Here is a 17,482-nt window from a genome sequence, read left to right as displayed (position 1 = left end):
TGACATACTTTTACAATACACTATCTTTGGAAATAAGTGTAAGTATTTATGTACTGAAGTACTTATATAGGAGAAATTGTATGTATTGATGTACTGAAATACTTATATAAAATACTATCTTAAGGGGGATGTAATATTGATGTACAACAAGGACGCAAACACTTTAGAAAAAAAAGTGTAACTACACACGTATATGCTATCTTTTGTAGTATTGGTGTACTACAGTACAAGGCTAGAAACACGTACTATATTTCGAAGAGAGTGTATGTATTGATGCACTACAGTATAAGGACAGAAATACTTATATAATACAGCAAGTTTAAAGGACAGCAGGTTAGGCCACCGTGAGCTGAGACAGTCTCTACACAAGTCCCAGTATGTAATGTGATAAATGGCATAAACGCGCCAGTGACACAAGATTTGAAGTCATTTACACTATATATATCCGCCTCTCTGCAATTGGTGAGATATATTCTACTCACGAGGGTGATTTGGCTGAAAATAAGGTGCCTCGAACGCCGAGTGGCCCATTGTTCCCCTGCAACTATGCCACAACGCGGATCAAAGGAATCTAAACACGTCCGTGATCAATTGTCCTCTAGGGATTTGGACGAAAATGCAATGTTTACTCCGGACGATCGAAAAATGTTGCGAGCTATGGTTGAAAAACTGGACATTTTGATTGAACTAATAACTGACGTTCCAGAGCTGAAAAAAATCAGTCAAGTACAATCACGCTGAAATGGTGGAGATAAAAAAGGAAAAGACGACACTAAAAGTTGAGTTAACAAGCCAGGAACTCGAAACTACTAGACTGACAACAGAGAGCGAGAAATTAAAGGCAGACTTGTTGGAACTCCGCTGCAGGAGCATGCGGGACAAGTTGCTGATTATGAAGATGAAGGTGACAAGATGGCTGCCAATGCTTCTCCCTGCTCAGAGTCTCTCTACAATTCATCAAATATATCTGGAATCTGAGACAAATATCTTGAAATGCTCCATTGCTGATGGTGAAGGAATACTTTACTTCACTACTTTGGGGATATTGCAACAACATTGGACTCTGAAAAGGGTATTTTAGGAGTATCAAATCAAGGCCCAAACAGGCCTTCTGAAAACTTCAGTGCAGCTCATCAAGTTACCTAAAATACCTGTGTAAAATTACTTGAAAAGATGACAATAACAATTAAAAAGTTGTCAGAGGAACTTGAAGAGATAAAGAAATCTCTAAACTTCATGGGTGAAGAGATTGCTAAGGTTCTAAAGCAATAAGGAAACATCATGGGCCTCATGGAGGAAGTGAAGGAGCTGAAGGAGAATGTGATCCAGAGAGACAAAAGGATTGAACTTTTGGAGCAGAGATGTGAGGATTTGGAGCAACAATCACTTGTCAATGACATTGTGGTCACAGGACTAGAGCTGAAACACCGCAGTTATGCTCGAGTTACAGCTGGGCTGAACCAAGGTGAAGATGCTCCTACGGAGGAACTTGAAACTCTTGAGCAAAAACTCCTGGACTTTTTCAGAGGTAAAAACATCATCGTTGAGAAACAAAACATATCAACATGCTATTCATTTCCAAACAAGAATGTTAAAGCAAGACCAATAATAGTGATGCAGATGGTTAACCAGAAACACAAAATGGAGCTGCTGAGACAGTCCAAAAAGCTAAAGGGCACTGGAATTTATCTGAATGAGCACCTGACAAAGAAAAATGGTGAAATTCCAAGAAGTGGCCGCATTCTCAGGAAAGAAAATAAGATTCAATCTACATGGACGAGACATGGCAAAGTCTACATAAAGCCAAATGGATCGGATCAAATGAAGCCAATATGGATTAAAAACGTGAAAGACTTGGAACAATTTAAATAACTTGTTGAATCAGGACAACAAATGGTATGTGGACAATGAAAATGTATGGTACACATGGTATATGGACATTAGGATTAAGGATAATGTGTGTTTTTTTAAGTTATATCGTACATTTTAGTACATTATTGATATTTTGGTTAAACTTCTTTGGAGGATGACTAATAATGACTTTTATATTTCTGACGAGGAAGAAAGCAGTATAGCTGGGCAAGAAGATATTCAAGACAGGATAAGCTGTAAGGAACTAAATTTAAGTTATTTAGAAATGAATGATGATAAAGTAGGAGAATTTTGTAATGACATTGATCCAGAAATTAATCTAAGTGGATTACATAACATAAATGTTTCATATTACTCAGAGGATAGTTTTAAAAATGTGGATTTAAAGGGTTTTTTGCTTATTCATTTTAATAGTAGAAGTCTCAGGGCTAATTTTGAGAAGATACAAGAGTGTTTGGAATCTTTAAAATCAACATTCCAAGCAATTGCATCTCAGAGACATGGTTGACAGATGAAATTAATGATATGTTTATATTAGAAGGTTATGATTTTTATAATATAAATAGAAAAAATTAAAAAGGAGGTGGCGTTGCGTTCTATGTACAAAAAAAATATGGCTGTGAAATTATCGACAGTCTAGTTATAGATGATGTTATGGAGAGTATGACTATAAAAATACAAATAAACAACGAACGTAGTGCATATTTGAGTTGTATTTATAGGACACCTGGGTCACATGTAGAGCTTTTCCATGACAGCCTACTAAAAGTACTTGGAAAACTAGCTAACAAGAAATGTGTCTTTGTGTGTGGAGATTTCAATTTTGATTTATTAAAATGGAGAACCCATAAACCAACTAATGACTTTATAAATGAAATGTTTACTTATGGTTTGCAACCAATAATTGATAAACCAAGCAGAATAACGCGAGAATCTGCTACCCTCATTGACAATATTTTTACAAATATCCATGACATAACTACAGGTGGAATACTCCTTAGTGACATCACAGATCATTTTCCAGTGTTTGTGAATATTCAAAGTATGATTGTAAGTAATATAGCACAAAAAACATTGTTCAAATTAACAAGATTAAGGACACCTGAAAGAATACAAGCATTTAAGAATGAGCTTTCAAATTTTTTCTGGGAAGGGGTGTATGTTGAAAATTGTAATGATTCATACAGGGCATTTCTGTTTAAATGGATAGAACTTTATAATTCCTGCTGTCCAGTCGTGAAGTCCACACTAAAGAAAGTGAGTAAAAATAAGCCTTGGATGACGAAGGGTCTAGTAATGGCCTCCAATAGAAAAAATGTTCTGTATGATAGTTACTTAAAAAATAAAACTGAACAAAATGAAAGGGAGTATAAAATTTATAAAAATAAGTTGACTTCTATTCTACGAAAGCAAAAGAAAAGTTATTATAACGAGAAATTTGAAGATAGCAAAAATAATATTAAACAAACATGGAACACAATCAACCAGGTTTTAGGTAATAGATGTAAAAATCATGAGACTCCGAGCTACTTTATAAATGATAATAATATAAAACTAAACAAAAAAGAAATGATAGTGGAAGAATTTAATGACTATTTGGTTAATATGGGCCCTGCACTTGCAGAAAAATACCTGTTTATGAGGACACAGGCTTGACTAAAAACACAATAAACCCTTGTTTAAAATCAATGTTTTTGAGTGGAGTAACAGAAGTGGATATAATTCAAACAGTAAGAGCCTTTAAAAGTAAAACATCTACAGACATACATCACATAGATATGGTAATTATTAAAGAATGTATTCATTTATTTCCTAAGCCATTGGCTCACATATGTAATCAATCATTCATGTGTGGATACTTCCCAGATGATATGAAGATAGCAAAGGTTATTCCTGTTTTTAAAAACGGAAATAAGCATCTTAAGGAAAATTATAGACCGATTTCAATACTCACTCAATTTTCAAAAATTTTAGAAAAGCTTTTTACAAAACAGTTAAATAATTTTCTGGAAAAAAACACCTTGCTTAAGCAGCAGCAGTATGGTTTTAGGGAAAATCGAACAACTACATATGCAGTAATGCATATGCTGGAGGAGGTTAGTACTGCTATGGATAATGATGAATTTACAATAGCCATCTATATTGATTTAAAAAAGGCCTTCGATACCATTGACCACAGACAGTTAATAAATAAGTTGGATAAGTACGGCATCCGAGGGCCAGCTCTGTCCTGGATCAAGAGCTATCTAGAAAATAGAAAACAATGTGTTCAGGTGGATAATACAATATCTGGATTTAAAAATATAGTTTGTGGAATTCCACAGGGTTCTATAATTGGTCCTAAGTTATTTACAATTTTCATTAATGATTTTTGTGATGCATCAAGTTTCTTAACATTTTTTATGTTTGCTGATGATACAACTATCCTTTGTTCTGGAAAATCTTTTAATGAACTTTTGGTAAAAATAGAACAAGAAATGACAGTGCTTAAAAACTGGTTTGATATGAATAAATTATCACTTAATATTGCTAAAACTAAATTTATGATATTTGGTACCAAGACTGAGGTATCTAATGAAGTAAATATTAAAATAAATGGATATAAAATTGAGCCTGTCTTTGATACTAAGTTTTTGGGAGTTATAATTGATTATAAATTATCATGGAGACAACATGTAAATTATATAAATACAAAAATATCAAAAACACTTGGTGTTTTGTATAAAACTAAAGAATTACTTAATTATAATTCTTTGTTAACAATGTATTATACTTTGATACTTCCATACATGACATACTGTGTAGAACTCTGGGGAACCACTTTTAAAACCATAACTAATGATATTGTTTTGCTGCAAAAAAAAGCTGTACGGCTAATAAACAAAGCAGGATATTATGACCATACCCATCCATTATTTGTTAAATCAAAACTTATGAAATTTCAAGATATTGTTTATTATAAAATAACACAGATAATGTTCAATGCAAAAATAAATACTCTTCCAGAAGGAATTCAAAAATACTTCTCTCTACAGACCAGCAAATACAATCTAAGAGATTAATCTAGGTTTATTTTACCAAAAGCAAGACTAGTGGTTAAATGTAGATGTTTATCTGTTCTCGGTGTTAATTTGTGGAATTCTGTTGGTAAAGAAATAAAAATGAGTGACTCAGTATTTAATTTCAAAAAGAACATGTCACAATGTATTTTAAAAAGTTATGTGAACTAGAAATGTATGTTTGTTTGGTTAAATGTTGTATTTAGAAGGTATGTATGTTTATCTATTTACAGAAAAGTGTATGTGTGTAGGTACATATTTTTGTATTGTTTGTTGGGGGGCAGCTTGAATGTGGATGCTGAATGACTATATTTCTTTTTGTGTTGCAGAATTATTAGAAAGGGTAACTTAATTGAATGTAAAAAATTTATGTTGGGCATATAAGCTTTTTTGCTTCTGCCCGTTTCAGTCATGTTATTCATTTTTGAATCGTGATCTATGTTTGAATATGTTTTTGTTAGACTGAAAATAAACTGAACTGAACTGAAAGATGTAGAAGAGACTTACAGCATCGCGGAGAACCTCGTCACAGCCATTCTGCAGAAGCAACTGGGCATTTCGGATGAAGAAGTCAAGAGGATCCAAATGGAACGAGCACACAGGATTGGCAAACGCAAAGAGGATGCTAGACCGAGACCTATGGTTGTAAAGCTGATCAAATCCAAATGCAAAGACGGAGTGCTTGCTCTCTCCAGAGGGTTACTAACCCTCCTTAATCTTTACAAAAGATTAAAACTGTTATGGATGCATTTGATTTAATTGATATCTGGAGATTAAAAAATACTAGGTTAGTACAATATATGTGGAGAAGACAAAACCAGGCAAGTCCTATTGACTATTTTTTATATACCATTTTCTTTGCTAAACAAAGTGACTGCAATACCAAGCAATGATAAATCGTGTTCTGATAATAATTGTATAGGTTTAAAAAACTGCAATTGAAGATAATACATGTGAGCCCAGATATTGGAAGTTGAATCAAATGCTTCTACAGGATGAATAATTCATTGAAAAAAAAAAACTTATTACTGACTAATTTAAAAATAATATAGGATCATCAAATCGCCAAATCGCCTGGGAAGCCTTCAAATATTTAAGGGGATATGCCATTGCGTACTCTTCATGGAGAAAAAAAACTTAAAATGGTCTAACAGGAATTAAAGAAAGAAATTGAGGATTTACAAAAAACATTGATAGTAGTGATAATCTAATTAGCGAGCAACTGAATTCCTTTTACAGCCAAAAAAGAAGAGTTAAACTTAACTGAAAAACAATTATTTTAAAGTTATGACTGCAACAGAGCAATCTGGATGAAAAAAAGGTGATAAGTGTTCAAAATTCATTTGAAATATCCAAGCAAAAAAACGTTATAAAAAGAACATTTCCATACGTATTAAAACAAATGGAAAGGTATTGGATACACACACCACATTGTTGAAAGTAAAGGAAAATTACTTTGGAAATATTTTTTCTAATAAAGTAATCTCTCCTGAAACTACTTTTTTTTTTTCAGAAAATTATAAAAGAAAATTGACTTCAGAAGAAAGCCATTCATGTAAAGGCCTCATTAGAGAGGAAGAACTTGTGGAAGCTGTTAAGTCTTTTCATCCAGGGAAACCCCAGAATTAGGTGGAATACCTATTGAGGTCTATCAAGTATTTTATGAAGAGGTTAAGAAACAACTGCTTTTGTAGTTTTAATTACTCATATAAAACACATGTTTTTGTCTAACGCTCAAACAGAAGGTCTTATTTCTTTATTCTGAAACAGGAAATAAATGGTGAGTATAAAGACCAAGTTTATCTAAAAAATTGGAGACCAATGACACTTCAGTGATACGATGCCAAGATCCTGGCAAAATGTTTGGCTTAAGGACTTAAGTCTGTTTTGTCAAATATTAGGGTTAGGGTGAAATATTATTCACCAAGATCAATCAGGTTTCCTACAATTAAGTAACATAGGAAACAATATTAGACAGTTATTAGAAATGATAGAAAATTATAATATGGAAAATAAAAAAGGATCAATTTTTACAGTCAACCTGGAGAAAGAATTTGACAAAATTAGCCTAGATGTGTAAAAGCTTAGTTTGTTTCAATTTTGGCAACACCTTACTACACTGGATCAAGACGCTATATATTTAAATGAACTGTAGAATCATCAATAATGGATACATCTCTGGGACAATACTTCTATTAAGAGGTCTAAAACAAGGGTGCCTTTTGTCTCCATACTTATTTATTATTGCTATGGAAATATTGACGGTAAAAGTTAGATTGAATAAAAATATTGAAGGGCTCAGTAATAATATTATTGAAAGTAAAATAATGTATGCCGAAGATACAAGCTTCTTTATCAGCCCCGATCCTCATTGTTTGCGAAAGCTTCTTAATCATTTGGAAATATTTTCACAGCAATCTGGGCTTAAGCTAAAATATGGTAAATGTAAAATAATAATCGGAAATCTAAAGGGAACGTTATTTCGATAGCAATGCAAAGTGCCTGTTTTGTGGACAGATGGACCATTTAACATACTTGGTGTTTTTGTCCCAGAGAATTTGGAAGATCTCGGCTCAGTAAATTATGTTAATCGATTAAGGAAACTGGATAAAATTATGCAATTATGGAAAGGGAAATCCTTAATCTTGTATGGTAAAATATCTATTGTCAACTCGTTAATCATTCCTCGATTTATTTATTTGTTTTTGTCATTACCAGCTCCATCAAAAAACTTTAAGGTCTATGAGCGGAGGGTCTTCCATTTTGTCTGGGACGGCAAACCAGAAAAGATTAGAAGAAAGGTTTTGTACAATGAATATGAGGGCCTGAAACTTCTCAACCATGAAGCTATGTGCCTGTCTTTAAAAGCATCAATTGTTCCAAAGACGTAATTAAACACTGAGTGGTACACAAGTGTCCTGTTGGACAAAAAACATGTACTGTATCAAAATAAATTGTATCCGTTTTTACAATTGATGACCTCGCATTTTCCTTATGTAGAGAGAGAGTCTGCTGGGAAACATGGCGAGGTTCATGAAGGAAACAATCCACTCATGGTGGTGTTTTCTATTTGATGTGCCAGAAAAAAAGAGATGACATTTTGCAGAAGATAATATGGATGAACTCTATTGTTGTAATAGATGGAAAGCCTTTCTTTTGGTAAACTATGTTTGAAAGAGGGATCATTTTTGTCAATGACATTATCAATGAGAACGGTAAGATTATGAAGTATGATGAATTTAAAGGCCTACTGAAAGCCACCACTACCGACCACGCAGTCTGATAGTTTATACATCAATGATGAAATTTTAACATTGCAACACATGCCAATACGGCCGCTTTAGTTTACTAAATTGCAATTTTAAATCTCCCGCGAAGTTTCCTGTTGAAAACATTGCAGAATGATGACGCTTATGTTGACGCGTGTTTGTGACGTTATTGTTTGTAGTGGACATTTTATCCAAGCACCACTCACAGCTAAAAGTTGTCCAATTTAATTGCATAATTACACAGTATTTTGGACATCTGTGTTGCTGAATCTTTTGCAATTTGTTCAATTAATAATGGAGACGTCAAAGAAGAATGCTGTTGGTGGAAAGCGGTGGATTGCAGCCGCCTTTAGCAACCAAAACACAGCCGGTGTTTCTTTGTTTGTTGTGAAGCTTTACTATGGAACAGAGCAGTCAAGCGAACATGTTTCTCTACCACATGTCAACCAACAGGTTTCGGTGAGAAAATTGTGGTAATAAGTCGGCTCTTATCGGAGACATCAGCGGAGCTTGTGTCGTTCTTCCTGCAGCAGCTGTCAAATAGCCAGCTGCCACTTTCTTGGCTCCTCCATGGCTTCCATCAGAGACACTGCTGGTCACCAAACCCCTCCCAATTTCAGGTATGACTTTATAATCTCACTAAAACACTAGTAACACAATAATCAGATAAGGAATTTTCCAGAATTATCCTAGTAAATGTGTCGAATAACATCTGAATCGCTCCCACTGCCCTAGCCTTTTTTTTCTATTGCTTCACTCTAACTTTCCTCATCCACGAATCGTTCATTCTCGCTCAAATTAGTTGGGAAATCGTCGCTTTCTCGGTCCGAATCGCTCTTGCTGCTGGTGGCTGTGAATATAAACAATGTAAGGAGCCCTACAACCAGTGACGTCACACGCACATCGTAGGCTACTTCCGGTACAGGCAAGGCTTTTTTTTAGCGACCAAAAGTTACGTACTTTATGGTTGATGTTCTCTACTAAATCCTTTCAGCGAAAATATGGCAATATCGCGAAATGATCAATTATGACACATAGAATGGACCTGCTATCCCCGTTTAAATAAGAAAATCTCATTTCAGTAGTCCTTTAGAACTATGTTTGATGATGCTTGTTCAAGTTTTTCATTCAATCCACTAACTGGAATCATTGGGAAAAGATGGAAACAAATAATTAATTACGGAACTACTAAATTATTAGTTTGTAAACCTCTAATAAGAAATCCCAGTTGGCAAAAAGGAACTAAAATAAATATAAAATAATATAATGTTTATTTAATAAAGAAATCTTTGAAGGATGCTCATATAACACATATGGAAAATGGGAGGACATTTTTGACTGCTTTTTGACTGAAGAAATATTCAAATTAATCTACGAAACTACTATCGATTTGCAAAATTGTTAATTTCAAAATAAAATTATTTATAACTTTTCGAACACAAGAAAAATGTTAAAACTATGGAATGTGACAAGAGTCGGATGAATACCTATTTTGTTGTAAGGAGTCTGAATCCACCCTGCTTTTGTTTTGGTATTGTCATATTGTGTCTTCCTTTTGGGTGGAAGTTGGAAAAATGTGTTTAATTATTGGTTTGTTTATGAAGCTTAATATGGTTTCTGTTATTTTAGGAGAGTTCATTGACAGTCATGACTAAGTCAATTTAATTATAGCATTCAGTGAAAGGTTTTTTTTTAAGGCCAAAAACAGATATTCACTTTTTACCCTCATTAAAACATGTATTCAGTATTTTTTGACTTCAGAAAGTTATATGGTTGAAACCGATAATGATGCCAATACACATAAAAAAAGATGGGAAGTTTGAAAATTTAATTTTGTTTACAGATATTTGCAATCTATTGTTGTGTTTCTTAATTTTGAGTGTACATAAATGAAGGCGTGTGTTGCTGAGCCCGACTTTGATTGATTGATTGAAACTTTTATTAGTAGATTGCACAGTTCAGTACATATTCCGTACAATTGACCACTAAATGGTAACACCCCAATAAGTTTTTCAACTTGTTTAAGTCGGGGTCCACGTTAATCAATTCAGGTAAACTGGACCTGGACATAATCTGGACTGGACCTGGTTTGAAGAACCCTTCAAACAATCTAATTTCATTCATAAAGGTCCTTTTCAAAAAATATATATAAAATAAAATAAAATAAATACATTTAAAACATTTTCTTGAATAAGAAAGAAAGTACAACAATATAAAACAGTTATAGAGAAACTAGTAGTTAATGAAAATGAGTAACATTAACTGTTAAAGGTTAGCACTATTAGACAGAGTAATGAAATACATGTTATACAATCTTTAGAAGAAATTGTAAGTATAATATATTATCTTCAGAATATGTTCATAGTGAAGCACTACAAGGACAGAAATATTTCATCCTGCTAGAATGCAAGACTTGTATTCAACTCCTGGGTAAACACTGCCCCCTGGTGGACTCTTTAACTACATACCTTGTCTCCTTTGCGTCCACTCAGACCTTGAGCACCTGGAACGCCCATGGGTCCTCTCTCTCCTTTGCGTCCACTCAGACCTTGAGCACCTGGAACGCCCATGGGTCCTCTCTCTCCTTTGTGTCCACTCAGACCTTGAGCACCTGGAACGCCCTTGGGTCCTCTCTCTCATTTGCTCTCCTGTCATATATGAGAACAATGAGTAAGTATTGTACTTACAATGTGCTGTGCTGAGCAGACATGTGTTGAGTTGGCTCCAGCAGCAAACTTTCCATATTCACTTTTAGACCTTGTCATTGAAGCAATTTGAAGTACAGCGAGGTATTGCATGCATGACATACATGTAGATGTTTTTAAAAATGTATTTTGTAATTTGTGATTGCTGCTGTTCACATTCACGTCCACACAGAAGTAATACAAATAACGCTTTTCTAGACAAAAGCAGCACCGTTGTATAGCACACTCGATGTAGATACTTTTTTAAATGTATTTTGTAATTTATGATTGGCCTCACGCGGGCCGGACAGGGACGCACATAGAGCCGCAGAATGCCCGGGTCTGTGTTACAGTGAATGAATATGCATTTTAATGTATAATCACCTCATGATAGTATTACACAATTCCCTAAGCCAGTGACTATCTAACTGTGGTAAGACAGAGAATGACATAAATATGCAAACAGTTTTACTGTTCAAACTGTGGCCAAAAATATTCAATGAATACTTATGGCCACTACGCAACTGGTCATTATGGTGGTACTTGGAGAGCAACGTTTTTTTTTCTTGAAGTGGTACTTGGAGAACAACCTTTACATATTTGCTTTTGAAGTCATAAGTCAGGGGAACAAGCATTTAAACAAAAACATTTCTGGAATATAAATGTTAACACAGGGGTGTCTAAACGTTTTCACCAAAAAGTCAAAGTATGTTGGTACCGTTTTGAGATATTTTTATATATCTTAAAAATAATACTCAAAACTGACATTAAAGAAAAAACTTGGGCCATGCCCACACGATTACAGAGTGTTTCAAAAACACATATTTGGGGTGAAAACAGTCTTTATTCACACAAGTGTAGTTTCAAAAGTGTCTGTCTACACACAAACACATACACCTGCTGTCACGCACATTTTGTCCAATCAAAATCCTGACAAATGGTGGCATTACACCTCTTATTATTTTTATTTTTATACACTACACGTAAAATGACTTGTCCATTATCTTTAAACCCAGCCTGCACGTACACAGAGCCCTGGGAACATTATTAAAGAGCGAATAATAGAATTATAACATGTTCAGCAAAATGGTGATGAATTACATGTGCAGTGAAGTCGACATCATTTCTAAAATCAGCACGCACTAAGGAAACCATTTTGCATGTTTGAGGGAATTATAAAGCATTTAATCATGGATATAATGATATGGTACATGGATGATGAAGTGTATATTGTCTTTCACATCAGTACAAATTACAAGGATGACGTTACATTGTTTTTTTGGTTTCTGCTTGGTCGCTCTTTTTGTGTGTGTGCGGTCGCGCCCGGCTCAATCTACAATAATGGAAGCAAGACACGTAAGTTCACTTCATGACTTGTCGTTAAACAAGGACTAAAAACATAAGATAATGTTGCACCTTTCTTATGACACAGAGCAAAAAGTCTTGCTTGTCAAAGTTGTGCCATCAGGTGGAGGTCCCACAGCCATCACATCCAAAACAGCTGACTGTCATTTGCGCTGACGGGAGTGTCACCAAGCCCATTTTAATGAATCTTTTTTTAATTCATGTTGAGTGAAAATAGCGCATCCAAACATAGAATAAATCATCTTATGGTGCGTTTAAAGGCAGCAAGGTAGCAAGGCAGTGTTGTTGAGCTTGGAAATGACACAAGCGTGACTTTTGGAACTCTACACTTTGACCAGCGTTTGCAAAAGTCTGCATTTTTAAAGACACGAGAGGCCTAAACACAGAGATATGTATGCGTTTATTAGGTTTCTCTGTTCGTGTGGACATGGCCTTAGTGTCAGCTTTGTGTTATAGACTACAAAGTGTAGCAAAGTATTACAGTAAAAAATAGAACATAGGTGGTTCCACAGCTGGGCGATATATCGATATACGCGATATATTGCGGGTTTGTCTCTGTGCGATATAGAAAATGACTATATCGTAATATTGGAGTAGACGTTCTCACGCAGTTGTTTTTAGCTGCGGGCATTACACTACAGGCTCTCCTCGCTCTTTCCTGTGTCTCCTTCTCACAGACAAGCAGGCGCACATTCTTACATACGTCACATACTGTCACCTCTTACTTCACATACGTATACGCCCTCGCCCAGCAGAGAGGTAGCGGCGTGGCTAACGTTAGCTGTGATGCTAGCGGGTTGTTGCAAGAGAACGAAGGTGCGAATCTCGTAACAAATGAATGAATTAATTCCCAAGAAAAACAGCACGGGGTCCATCGTCTGGCGGTGGTTCGGCTTCAATCGGAAATATGTCGAATAGACAACTTTAATTAGTTATGTGTGGAGCACAAGCGTTGCTACCAAAAGTAGCATTACTGCTAATATGTAGCATCATTTGAAAAGTTTAATAAATACAGTTTTGGTCAATTGACTTAGTTGTGATTTCCTTCTCTGCATGAAAGTTTTAAAAGTAGCATATATTAGTGCAGTATGGAGAATAATCACCATACTGCTGTGATTATATGTATCCAGTGTTTATTCAAGGCTAAGGCAAAATACAGAGAAATATATCGTATATCGCGATATGGTCTAAAAATATTGCAGTATTACAAAAAGGCAATATCGCCCAGCCCTAGGTGGTTCAACGTAGCACATTTTTCTGCCTATATTTTTCACATTTACTAATAGGGTGTCCAGAGCAGCAACGGTGGGCAAAATGAACTTTCACAAAATATTCATTATGAACAGTCCTGCAATGCGTTCACTTGTGGAAATGTCTAAACATAAAAGCTAAATGTCCTCCAATAATAAGCGCACAAGTCTTGCTGGGTAATATGGCCCAAAACGGATAGCATTTATGCATTTATAGTCTGAATGGCGATATATGTTATACCGTATTTCCTTGAATTGCCGCCGGTGTGCTAATTAATTTAAAACCTCCTCTCACTCCTGCGCTTACCAAAGGCATGCGGTAAAAGTAAGCATGCGCACATTATTTTAAAACCTCTTCTCACTCCGACACTTACCAAAGGTATGCAGTAAAAATCTGAGTGTGATGTAAGCTTGGATCTTAAATCCTACTGAATAGTAGGGGTGTAACGGTACGTGTATTTGTATTAAACCGTTTCAGTACGGGGGTTTCGGTTCGGCACGCGGGCGTACCGAACGAGTTTGGAAGCAGAAGTCTTCACAAGCTGCTATGCTTTCTGCCTCTGTCTCAGCAGTGAGCACCCAGCATTGTCCTGCCCACACAACCATCTGATTGGTTACATACAAAGCCAATCAGCAGTGCGTATTCAGAGCGATGTAATAGCCAATCAGCAGTGTGTATTAAGAGCGATGTAATCAATGCTTTAGCGTCGAGCAGAGCTATTCGTTTAGCAGGGGAGCAGCGGACTCTACCCAAATTATACTTAACACTTCCCAGTCACAACTATTACAAACATCACTATGAGCCCGTTGACCTTCTAGAAACTTAAACTGCAGCTCAGGTAGCTCACAGTATAGGTTTGAGGTGAAGGCTAATTAGCTTTTAGCGTAACATTAGCTCATTTTGCTGTGTGTGTGTGTGCGTGTGTGCGTGCGTGCTAGGGGCAGCAAAGCCCTGTCTGTCTGTTATTTCATTGAACTCCATCGTGTTTAGGGATAAATAGTCTCTCCCATTGCTATTGTACTATTTTTCAGCAATAGTTACATTAATCATTAGTAATGTAGCAGCCTAGTTTTGAATAGCAGGGTCCCTGCTATCGCATGTTGATAAAAATACAACATGTACATAATAAAAGTCAACTACAGGCTTCCCTAATACTGTAATAAATTAAGCATGATGAGTTGACATTAAACAGTTTCAATGGAAACTGTTTAATGTTGCACTTTTCATATGTAGAAGAAAGGTTTTTTCATTTTATTTAATCACAGCAACAACTTGAGACAGTTTAATGTGGATTAACGTGGGCAGAATTATTATAGTTTTCCTCATGTTAGAAGGATAAAACCATTGTTTACAAATTTGGTAAATAACCAAAAAAGGTATATTTTGTTGTTTTCTTACTGTACCGAAAATGAACCGAACCGTGACCTCTAAACCGAGGTACGTACCAAAACGTAATTTTTGTGTACTGTTGCACCCCTACTAAATAGCTCTTAGTCTTCTTCCCTTTATGCGATTTCAAATTACCGGTATTAAAATCAGCCTCCTCCATTTTGAAAATGATGACAGGGGAAGTGTCACTCGTGACATCACGAGTTTGACCAGGCGGTAATACTAAGCATGCGCTAATTTTTTGGGGGAGCGAGTTTGACCCGGCAATAATTCAAGGCAGGCGCATACTATATGCCCTGCGGCAATTCAAGGAAATACGGTATGCTGGTACCTGAAACAACAGGTGTAAAGTGCTCGAGGCCGCTGACCTACTTATCTCCATTGCAGCGGTGGTTTGCGTTGTGCATCGTTGCTTCCTGTGCGTGGGGTTATTTTCAGAGCAACTGAAAAGCAGAGACGTGGAAATTCACAACTCTAAGCTGAAGAAGTAGAATAAATCAACACGCAAAATGTTTACATCTCAAGATCGTATCAAATTATACCCAAAGCTAAGTTTTAATTTCTTTACTCATAATTTAAGACTATTGTATACATTTTTTCTGTATAATCCTGAAATATGAAGTCAGTCTACGCATCCTATCATGATTTATAAGCTTCCATAAAATCTTTTTGTAAGGCTGCCGGCGCCGCCTCGGACAAACAAAACCATTGTAACATTTCACCCGGAAAAAAGTCCTCTGCTATGGTCCGATAGTGGTATACAAGTGCTAAATTATTCACTGTAAAACCCTGTTTGAAAATTCAACAAAATATGGAAGTTACAGCTATTGTTTATTGTAACGTCAGTACTTGGTTCATTAAATAATAAAATATATAATCTATCAAGCTTTAAAATATTGAATGAAGTGATTTTCTTTAAGTTACTGACTTTTTATTCATGCATTTATCATGTTTTGTAGTTCACCTTCCAAAAAGTAGCTCACTTATTTTCTTAGTCTTAAAAAGCGACAAGTTTTGAGCTTCAAAAATGCCTAGCTCCTTTGATATCATATTGGTTCAAATACCCTTTAAACTTGGTTTGCCTTTGCACTAGTGTCACTTTTTTTTAAAGATATTCAGCATTTTAAATTTGGAGGGTTTGCAGATTAATTTTTCCTGTATGTAGTAACCTAACGTGTTGCTTATAAAGTCATTAATTAGCAGTTTTTGTTATTTTTTTCCATTACGCTAGGTTTATTGCCTAAAGGCTGCTGGCTATTCAGTTTGTAACTACTCTTCAGTCGCTATACGACACACGGGCTATAAGGAAAGACATTTTCAAGCCCAGGACTAGCTAATCATTTGCAGGCATGTGAGCACCCTTTAAAAAAAAAAACATAAAGGCTGGCAAAAAAAATAAGAATAAATTAAATCAAGACTACATTTCCTGCAATGGAAACAATCACAAACAAACAAACAAATAAATACACACTATTTTTTTTGAACAACAAACATGTCCACATGTGAATAAAAGTTAAGGCACTTTCAACATATTCAACAATTTTACACATCAGGTTGAGCAAATTATGACTTTAACACAACATGTCAAGGAAAGAAAATAAAAGCAAATACAGTATTACAAATAATAAAACAATGTGATAAAATACACAAATTATAGAGAAAAAAAGGCTACATTCAATCACCTTAAATGTTTTCAATAATGATATCAATTTAAAGTTTTTGGTACTTTTAATAATTTTCCAAGAATTAATTGGTAATTTGAAACCATTAAGCCAATTAAAACATGTAGGTTTTAACTTCAGAAATCGACATTTATGTATAAAAATAGTTGCTTGCAGCATAATAGTGTTGACAAACATGTCTAAGGATGTGGAGATGTCCCCATTCACAATAAAAGAGATCAAATTTGACACATATGTGAATGACAGTAACATATAAATGTTTGTCAACATTTTTATGCTGCAAGCAAATTTTTGTATGCATAAATGTTGATTTCTGAAAGAAAAAAGGTTTTCTAATTGGCTAAACGGTAAAACTATCAAATAAATATGCAAAAATGGTTAAAAGTACAAAAACCCTTAAACATACATCTTTATTAAAAAGTTTGAAAGTGACTTAATTTAACCCTTTTTTTTTTAAATTGTATCATAGTTTTTTATTATTTGGAATACTCTTTTTTATGTGCTTTTAACCCTTTCATTGACATGTTTTATTCATGCTAATGGATGTGTAAAATTGTTGAATATAAAAGAAAAAGTTTAACAACTAACTATATAGTTCTGATGTTGTGACCTCTGTTTATAATATACCTTTTCGTATAGTAATTATACGTCAAGGGCCGGGATCCGCGCATGCGCGAAGGTAACTTTTTGACTGCATTCTGTGACTTCACGTTTTGTTGAATTAGAATATTTTATGAATGTGTTGTCTAAAAACTAGCTGACCTAAAAGTAAAGGAAAAGAAGAATATAAACACGAAGAAGGGGAAATATATATACAATGAATAATTATAATGCAATGGCAACACTAAATTGGCCCTAGTGTGTGAATGTGAGTGTGAATGTTGTCTGTCTATCTGTGTTGGCCCTGTGAT

General features: G+C 35.0%; 1 long non-coding RNA gene across 4 annotated transcripts in view; it reads right to left on the bottom strand.

Annotated features, from left to right (window-relative positions):
* LOC133538620 (uncharacterized) overlaps positions 1-17,482 on the bottom strand; it is a 31,781-nt gene that overhangs the window by 13,898 nt on the left and 401 nt on the right. For 2 of the 4 annotated variants that reach the window (XR_009803061.1, XR_009803059.1), the window contains exons 2-3: positions 15,258-15,332; positions 10,669-10,848 (exon numbers count right to left, since the gene is read on the bottom strand). This is a non-coding gene — a long non-coding RNA (uncharacterized LOC133538620). The remainder of the gene's footprint in view (positions 1-10,668; positions 10,849-15,257; positions 15,333-17,482) is intronic. The other 2 variants (XR_009803062.1, XR_009803060.1) reach the window with 2 other exon arrangements.

Source organism: Nerophis ophidion, linkage group LG20 (assembly GCF_033978795.1).
Source record: "Nerophis ophidion isolate RoL-2023_Sa linkage group LG20, RoL_Noph_v1.0, whole genome shotgun sequence".
In the NCBI taxonomy this organism is placed as follows: domain Eukaryota; kingdom Metazoa; phylum Chordata; class Actinopteri; order Syngnathiformes; family Syngnathidae; genus Nerophis; species Nerophis ophidion.
The sequence above is the reverse complement of the archived record's forward strand: the minus strand, read 5'-3'. Positions and strand labels throughout refer to the sequence as shown.